This window comes from Trichosurus vulpecula, chromosome 2 (genome assembly GCF_011100635.1).
Source record: "Trichosurus vulpecula isolate mTriVul1 chromosome 2, mTriVul1.pri, whole genome shotgun sequence".
Taxonomy (NCBI): domain Eukaryota; kingdom Metazoa; phylum Chordata; class Mammalia; order Diprotodontia; family Phalangeridae; genus Trichosurus; species Trichosurus vulpecula.
The window spans coordinates 80,566,697-80,575,918 of NC_050574.1; positions in this window are offsets into that span (position 1 = coordinate 80,566,697).

The following is a 9,222-nucleotide window of genomic DNA, read 5'->3' on the forward strand; positions in this document are numbered from 1 at the left end:
TTTACAGTGTAATTTTGATGGGGGCATTTTATTACTTTTGCAGGGCAGAAATGGGAATATCATTTACATTAAACCTGGCAATCATGTAGTCAAAATGTGTTTTTGTGTTTTACTTGCCAGACCCTCCATCAAAATTTCTCAATTAAACCTTTTTTTTCTGATAAAATGGGGGTTGTCATTTTCAACTCACTAGCATGGGCATGTTTTACTTCCAAAAAGAATTGTTCATTTTAACTTTTTTCCACAACTGTACATTTATTAAATACCTTAGCTTTTGAATAGGATGAGCATGCCAGTGTTCTTTCAACTGTATTTTTAGTTAGTTACAAATGATTTCCCATATTTATCTTTACTTTAAGAGTGTAATCTGTTTATTATGCTGTTTAACCTCTTGGTAACAGAAACTGTTGAATTTGCACAATCAAAAAAAAAAGAAAAATAGGGAAACTACACTATATGTCAGCCATATTAATCTTAATTGTTTTAGAAAATTTAAAATAACTAGGTGGTATGAAGTTGGAATATTGCTGTGGTAATGGAAACAATGAGTTCGTGGAGTCAGAAAAATATGGAAATGTAAGAATGGGTATTTTGTTATCCTATTTTGCTCCCACAGAAGTTGTTTGGAGATACTAGCTGTGAGGAAGCATTGCTTACTAAGACAATGGCCATCCTGGCTAGGCTGGGACTAACCGGTTGGACCAGAAAGACTAGGCTGGGACAACCGGCTCAATTCTGAGTGGTCATGCTCTGATCAAGTACCCTTACTACCAGGCCTATGTAATCTGCATACTCTGCATAAGTTAAGAAGGGAATGTAGGGAAATGAAGAATGTAAACTAATCCTAACTCAGGCAAAGAAGGTAGAACTGGTTAACCTCACTCTTGCTTCTGTATTGGTGTGGGTGTTCCTGGTGAGCACCTGCTTTCTCCTGAGAAGAGTAATAAAATGCCTTCCTCTGCCCACTCTGTTTCTGACCTCTTTTGAGTGAGAGCAGGCTATCACATGGATCTTCCTAAGGTTATGCAACCAGGGAGCAATGAGCTTCAGAAGCGTGTCTTGGGCTTACTTCCTGACCTTGCCTAGTGAGTCCTGTGATCCCCCCAACCATGTTAAGGGACTATCACATAGGTCCTCCTTAGGATTCGACCCTGCCTGGCAAGTCCTGTGATCCCCACAGCTGTGTTTCTGTATCAGGAGGGCAGAGTTTATAATCTCAAAGAGGATCATAAACATGTCTGAAAGGTTCGGAACCGCCGGATATAAGAAACTCTCAAAGTAGAAGGCAGAAGAATCAAAACATTTATTTAGGCTCCACAGTAACCAACCCATGAACCAGAAGCCCCATCTTGATATGTTGATCAAAATCTTCCAGGCCCAATAAGTACGCCTTGCAAGAGTAACCAGGAGGCTACAGAGAAGCATGATTGCGTAAAGCAAAATCATGCTTCCCCCTCGATGGTAATAAGATTACCCACTGGCCTGAAGTCTTTGTTCAGCTTCCTCCCGTAGATCAGCTCTGCTACTGGCAGCTCCTGCCTCAGCTGTGTCTGTGTCTGTAACTGAAGCTGCAACTGTAACTGACGATGTAACTGTCGCTGGCTCAAACCGGAAAAGGAAAGAGAAGAATCTTCAAGCTGTCCTCTCCCCTCTTATAGGGTTTTTGACATCATCAAGCTCCGCCCAAATGACCAGGGCCGATTGGTTCCTGAGTTGGCCCCTCCCCCTAGGGTAGAGGTTAACACCTCCCCTCAGCCAGCCCCATGACTCATCACACAGGAAGTTCTGGTCCTGCCCCAGAAGAGCAAGCCCCAGCGTCCAGGGAAGCTCAATGAGGTAAGCTGAGTCATTCAAAGAAAACAAAGGCCATTCTGGTTACACTCCACCCCTTGTTATAGGATACATAATCTAATCAGCCATGTATCCTAGAACATACATTGTGATCCAATTACAAAGGAAACTAAAACATATCATTCATTATAAAGCAAAACATATCATTCAGTGACATTCCCAAACATTGGTTAACGATTCAAATGTGATCCACCCCTAGGTCCCAGCAAGATAATCTTTTCAATCAATCATCCCCAAAATAATTATTAATAATTCAAATGTCCACCCCTAAATCCTTGTATCCATTACATAGGATCAATAATATCATAACAATAAAACAACACAGCAAGGATAACACAAAATAAGTAAACAGAACACTATCATCATTTCCACCCCCCTTGAACGATTGGGGCTCAAAATCTTGGGGTGAGGGGTGAAGGTCTCATTTTCCATAGCTTCTTCATGCTGAAATTGGATGTAGAGATGGCCCTGCCCCCAAAAAGTCCCATTCCAGAGGTCATTTCTTTAACGAGCTGGCAGGAATTCCAAGAATGCTACATGCTTAGGCAGTCACCGGAAAGTGCAGGGTGCTTAAGCCTGAAGGAAACAAAACTAGCAACAAGGTTAGCCAAAACAAAGGACAAAAAGAATAGTCTGTGAATCTATTATTATAACCTATTCACGGTAAAATATATGGTTCAGGGGTACGATTTGGTAATTATTTTCCCCTGAATAGACAACTGTTACAGTGTTGTCCTTCCCATGGGCTATAACTTCTGCAGCCTTTGGAATATCATCTGGCTTCCGTTTTACCCATACCTTAGCTCCTGACTTTATTCTATCAATGGAGCAAGACCCTTTTGCCCCTCTAGTAGTTATTTTGGGAGGAGGGTCAGTTTTCACAAAGGGTATTTTTTCACAGGGGATAATAATGACTTGAACCATCCTATCATTTCTACAAAATTGTACAGGTTTTTTACCCATATTCTGGAGTGTCACAACAATTTCTTTTTGATAATTAGAATCTATCACTCCAGCCAATACATGTATTCCTTGAGCCGCTAATCCTGGTTTAGGTAATATCCATCCAAGATGATTCTTGGGGATTCTCATACATACTCCAGTAGGGGTTTTTCTTATCTCTTTCCTATTTAACCTAAAATTCTCTATGCAATGTAAATCATATCCTGCTGAACCAGGTGTTCCTGGACTTGGTAGTGGGACATCTTCCCTCACAGTCCAAAATTCAATGTTTTGGATCTCACATGTTTGCTGTTCTCTGATCTGCAGATTTGGGGTCATCATTCTGGCTAGAGGTGTACTCCCCCCTAAGGGTCTATTATTCAAATTACGTAAGGCAATAGACAAATTATCCTTCCAATGTCGATATGAATTATTTGAGCTTAATTTTCTCAGCTGTTCTTTCAACAATCCATTCATTCTTTCAATTAGCCCAGATGCTTGTGGGTAATATGGAATATGATATATCCATTCTATATTATTCAACACACAATATCTTTTCACTTCTTTGCCCTTGAAATGTGACCCATTGTCACTTTGAATCTGCATTGGGGTTCCATAATATAAACTTACAATATCTAGAGTTTTACAGGTGTTTTTCTGAGTTGCATCTTTATAAGGACAAGCCACTAGTACACCTGAATAGGTGTCAACACACGTACATACATATTTACATCCTTTATCCTGGGGTAGTGGGCCAATATAATCTATCTGCCAAATTTGGGCTGGAACTTTTCCCCTTGCTATTTCTCCAGTAACTATCCTAGGAAGAGTTCGTTCTTTTTCTAATTGGCATATACAACACTCCTCTGTTATTTGTTTTAACAACGCATGAGAAATACTGATACCTCGATCCTGTGCCCATCGATGGGTGGCCTGGACCCCTAAATGGCCAGCAGTCTGGTGGACCCATCTTGCTAAGGCTGGGTCATCAGTTGGAGTCGGAGTAGGGACAATACATTCAGTAGCAATCTTTGCTAGTCGATCCGCATGTGCATTGTACTCACGTTCTGGTGTGGTCAGGGTTGCATGAGCATCAACATGAAAAACTGACAGATCTGTAACCAAAGACATGTCCCATATATTTTCCCATAACTCTTTACCCCAAACTTGTTTGCCATGAATCTCCCAATTCTGATTCCTCCATATAGGCATCCACGTAGCTAATCCATTAGCTACCGCCCACGAGTCAGTAAATATATGACATTGTCCTCCTTTCTCTGCTCTGATGGCCTGATGCACTGCCATCAGTTCAGCATATTGGCTACTTCCACCTATCCCAGAACTTTCCAGAGTTCTCCTTGTACAGGGGTTATAGGCTACTGCTTTCCAATGTCTCTTCTGTCCTAAATATTTTGCTGTCCCATCAGTAAACCAAGCATGTTTCTTCTGTTCTTCATTTAGTCCGTCATATCCATTATTCCATTTCACTAAGGATGGTACCATCTGTTGCTTAGATTCAAGGGGCTTTTCATTGCTCTCAGTATCAATGTTCGCCACAGATTCATGTAGAGCAGAAACTCCATTTTTGCCTGCTCTGGACCTATTCTGAATATACCACTTCCATTTGATTATGCTTGCCTCTTGTGCATGTCCAATTCTGTGAGAAGCTGGGGTACTCATTACCCAAGTCATAATTGGAATTCCAGGCCTTAATACCACTTCATGACCCAGAGTTAGTTGCTCAGTTTCTACTAAAGCCCAATATGCAGCTAACAGCTGCTTCTCAAAAGGTGTATATTGCACTCCAGATGAGGGCAGTTTCCTTGACCAAAAGCCTAAAGGTACACTTCGGCTTTGTTGTTTTTGCCACAGACTCCAATTTGCGTAGTCATCTTGTACAGTCACTTGTAACTCCACTGGCCCATTTTGCATAGGCCATAAGTCTAGAGCTAATTGAATAGCAGCCTTTGCTTCCTCAAAAGCTCTACTTTGTTCAAGTCCCCAGTCAAATTCATATTTCTTTCTGGTGACTTTATACAAGGGTTTTAAAATCTGTCCCAAATGTGGGATGTGGTGTCTCCAATAACCAAACAGCCCTATGAACTTTTGGGCCTCTTTCTTATTGGTAGGGGTGGGAAAATCCTGGATTTTTTGTCAAGCTTGTGGGAGAATTTCTCGCAGTCCTCTATTCCACTGTATCCCAAGAATTTTACAGTTTGAGCTGGCCCTTGAACCTTTGCGGGGTTGATTTCCCATCCTTTGCTTTTCATATGGTCAATTAATAATACTAAACTCTCCTCCACCTCCTTTATATTCTTTCCCTGTATCATGATGTCATCTATGTAATGTGTAAGCTGTACACCAGGTAACTTTAATTCATCCAAATGTTCAGCTACAATCCTGTGGCAAATAGTTGGGCTATGAATATATCCTTGCGGCAGGCGTGTAAATGTATACTGTCGGCCTTGCCAAGTAAAAGCAAACTGATTCCATTGCTTGGGGTCTATTGGGATTGTAAAGAAGGCATTGGCCAAATCAATAACTGCATACCAAGTCCCTTCATGTTTTTGTATTCTCTCTATTAAAGTAACCGTGTCTGGGACAGCAGCATACAAGGGAGGAGTCACTTTGTTCAGCTGTCTATAATCTACTGTCATCCTCCATGTTCCATCTGACTTTCGGACTGGCCAGACAGGGTTGTTCCATTGAGTAGTTGTAGGGACTAACACTCCTGCCTCAACACATTCTCTTATAGTGTTGGCAATTTCATCTTGCCCACCTGGCACACGATATTGCCTCAAAGTAATTACTTCAGAAGGTTCGGGCAAAGTGATTGGATCCATCTTGATTTTCCCCACTAAGACTGCATTAATGCCTATTTTCCTCACAGCAAATTGGTATTTCCCTTCGGGTAAATTTAAGGTCATACCCTTCAAAATGTCTATTCCAATGATGTATTCAGGAATAGGCACAATAACCACACTATATTCTTTCTTGGGCAACTGTCCAATTTTCATCATTAATTTAACTTGCCTGGCTGATATTTCAGTCCCTCCTAGTCCTGTAATGGTAATAGGAGTTCCATGGCTGAACTTGTCTGGATTTCCATAAATAAGGGTGGCCTCGGCCCCAGTATCTATTAATGCCTCAGTTACCGTACTTGACCCATTTTTCCAATATATGGTCAAGTTAATGTGAGGTCTACAATCCAGCCTGTGTATTTCCTTAATTTGGGCTGGGGCCTGGCCTGTTCCCTAGTATTCCCTTTCATGTGATTCACTTGGGTATGAAGGTTCAACATCTGTAGCATTTGCAGGAGCAGTTCTGATTTCCCTATCTCTCCTGTTATCAAGGCCTTTATCTCTGTACATTCTATATAATTCATTGGTTGGAATTCCATCTATCATTTCAAAACCTACCCCTGCTCTCAATAAAGTAGTAAACATTTCTTTCCTTGTTACTCTCCTTTGGCGCCAAGTTTGCTGGTTATTCACCCTTCTCTCTTGAGGAGATCTATCCCTTCCCCAGTCACCTAAGTCATATAACTGTAAAATCTTATTTATCACTGTTGTAAGACGGCTCCCTACTTCTCCAAGTAATAAATTCAAAATTAGTTGTTTATAAGCAGGGGGAGCTGTCCTAATTATTAAATTCCTATGAGGCAGTTCCATTGAATCATTGTAATATTTGTCTGCAGTTCCTGTCATAATGGCAGTCTTCATTACCTCCTCCTTTAGTCTCATGATACAATCTCTAAGTGAATACCAGGGTCTGTGCTCAGTGGGCCACATAGAATCAGTAGCATATCTCTTATTGCATCCCACAGCGGCTAATGCCAACAGAGTAGTCCTGCTATCACCATCTCCTTGCTGATGATGTTCCCTAAAAGCTTGTTGAACTAGAGGATCATGGCTGATACCTATGAATCTCATGCAGTCTGTCCCATCTACTGATATTCCACCGGCCCCTTGATCACTGAGTCTTACCATCCAAGATATCAATGGTTCTCCTATTCTTTGGCTGAATCTACTCAAAATATCTGTGACCTCTTGCGGTGAGAAATCTTCCTGAATTTCCCTTGTAACTGAATCTTCACCTCGGGTTTCTGTCTTCCTCCTTTGTATGGGTCGAGCCCTTGTCTGATCATTTAACCATCTCCTATTCTCTGTGTGAGGCACATCCTGAACCCCAGTAGTGTTTTGTGCCTCAGCCCCTAACATTGTCTCATTCTCTCCCCACTCACTTCCTCTGCCACCATGGCTAGGACGAAGCAGGCAGTCAGGCTCTTTCTGGGCTGGGTTGAAATGCACTCTGGGCTTTTTTGGTCTCCTGTTGCTCTTAGCCACATTAATAGAAAAGTTCTCATTTGAGTCAGTTTGGTCTCCTGCTATCTGAGATTCCTCTTCTTCCTGTGGGGTAGGAGTGCCCCCATGTCTTTCACTTAATCTCAATCTTTCGTATACTAGCCGGTAGGCTGATAACACTATCCAGCTTTGCCTAGATAGTGATGCCCCTGACTGAATCCCAACTTCTCGTAAATACTTTTCCAAATCCCTAGGATCTCCTCTCCGTAGCCTTGGTTCCCAGTTTTCACAGGGTCCAGCTTTTTTAGCCAATTCTTTTGCTAGGGAGGAATAAAATGGATCCTCCCATCCTGGGATATTCATCTCTTCCTCTGAAATTGTTCTGCTTCTAAATAGAGATCTTATACCTAGCGATCCTGTTCGTGACGCCAAATGTATCAGGAGGGCAGAGTTTATAATCTCAAAGAGGATCATAAACATGTCTGAAAGGTTCGGAACCGCCGGATATAAGAAACTCTCAAAGTAGAAGGCAGAAGAATCAAAACATTTATTTAGGCTCCACAGTAACCAACCCATGAACCAGAAGCCCCATCTTGATATGTTGATCAAAATCTTCCAGGCCCAATAAGTACGCCTTGCAAGAGTAACCAGGAGGCTACAGAGAAGCATGATTGCGTAAAGCAAAATCATGCTTCCCCCTCGATGGTAATAAGATTACCCACTGGCCTGAAGTCTTTGTTCAGCTTCCTCCCGTAGATCAGCTCTGCTACTGGCAGCTCCTGCCTCAGCTGTGTCTGTGTCTGTAACTGAAGCTGCAACTGTAACTGACGATGTAACTGTCGCTGGCTCAAACCGGAAAAGGAAAGAGAAGAATCTTCAAGCTGTCCTCTCCCCTCTTATAGGGTTTTTGACATCATCAAGCTCCGCCCAAATGACCAGGGCCGATTGGTTCCTGAGTTGGCCCCTCCCCCTAGGGTAGAGGTTAACACCTCCCCTCAGCCAGCCCCATGACTCATCACACAGGAAGTTCTGGTCCTGCCCCAGAAGAGCAAGCCCCAGCGTCCAGGGAAGCTCAATGAGGTAAGCTGAGTCATTCAAAGAAAACAAAGGCCATTCTGGTTACAGTTTCTCACAGAAAGACTGAGACATGTGAAGGAACATGATATCTACCCTCAGAAAAAGAGAGGACAAACAGGTATAGTAAAGTCTTACATATATGTATGTGAATATATATGTCTATAGATGAGTAGAATTATAGATATTTAAGTATATGTATGTGCATGTATGTGTGTATGATACATTTACATATGTTTATACATACACACACACACACACACACACACATATATATATATATATATATATATAAACTTTTATGTATATATATTTATGTGTGTGTTTATATCCCCCTCCCAGCCCACCAGCCATACAGCCTGCTTAATTGTAGCTTTCTTTGGGGAAGGGGAGAGGAAGAGGAAAAAAGAACAAAGTAAAAAGTGCACAGCAGAAAACAAAGGAAAACTTACAAGGAAGCAAGGAAAAATATGGACAATTCAGAACTCAATGTACAGTGTTTCTTATATAGGCTTTCTTTAAATGGAAGTTTATTGCTGCGTATTTTAAATCTTTCGCATTCCGCTGTGTACCTGGCAATGCTTTATTTTTCTTTGCTTATTTTGTATTTAAGTTTTAGTTTTAATTTTAAAATAAGTTAATAAAAAGAAAAACTGTAAAAAATAAAAATAGTAATGTAAGACATGCCATAAAAATAGATAAAGCAACAGGCCATGGAAGCATGTTCCAAAAACAACTTTTTTTTACCCAAAAGTCTTTTTACCCACAATAGTACAATAAATCTTATTTGTACTTCCTGGTTTGTGTTTGTAAATTAGAGAAAAACAAACAAAAAATAAAAAGTTTCTGAGGCAGTGAGCATTTTGCACCTATAGCTCAAGTCCCTCGTTCCTAGCTGTGGCTCACTCAAGGAAGTCTGTAGGTGTTAATCCCAGACTTTGACCATTTCAACCACTTGCCTATTTCACATCCAGTTGCCTTTTTTCCTATTGTGAACCATTTTCAGACCCCATCACCGGAGAAAAGCCTCAAACCTGGATTGGTCAATCAG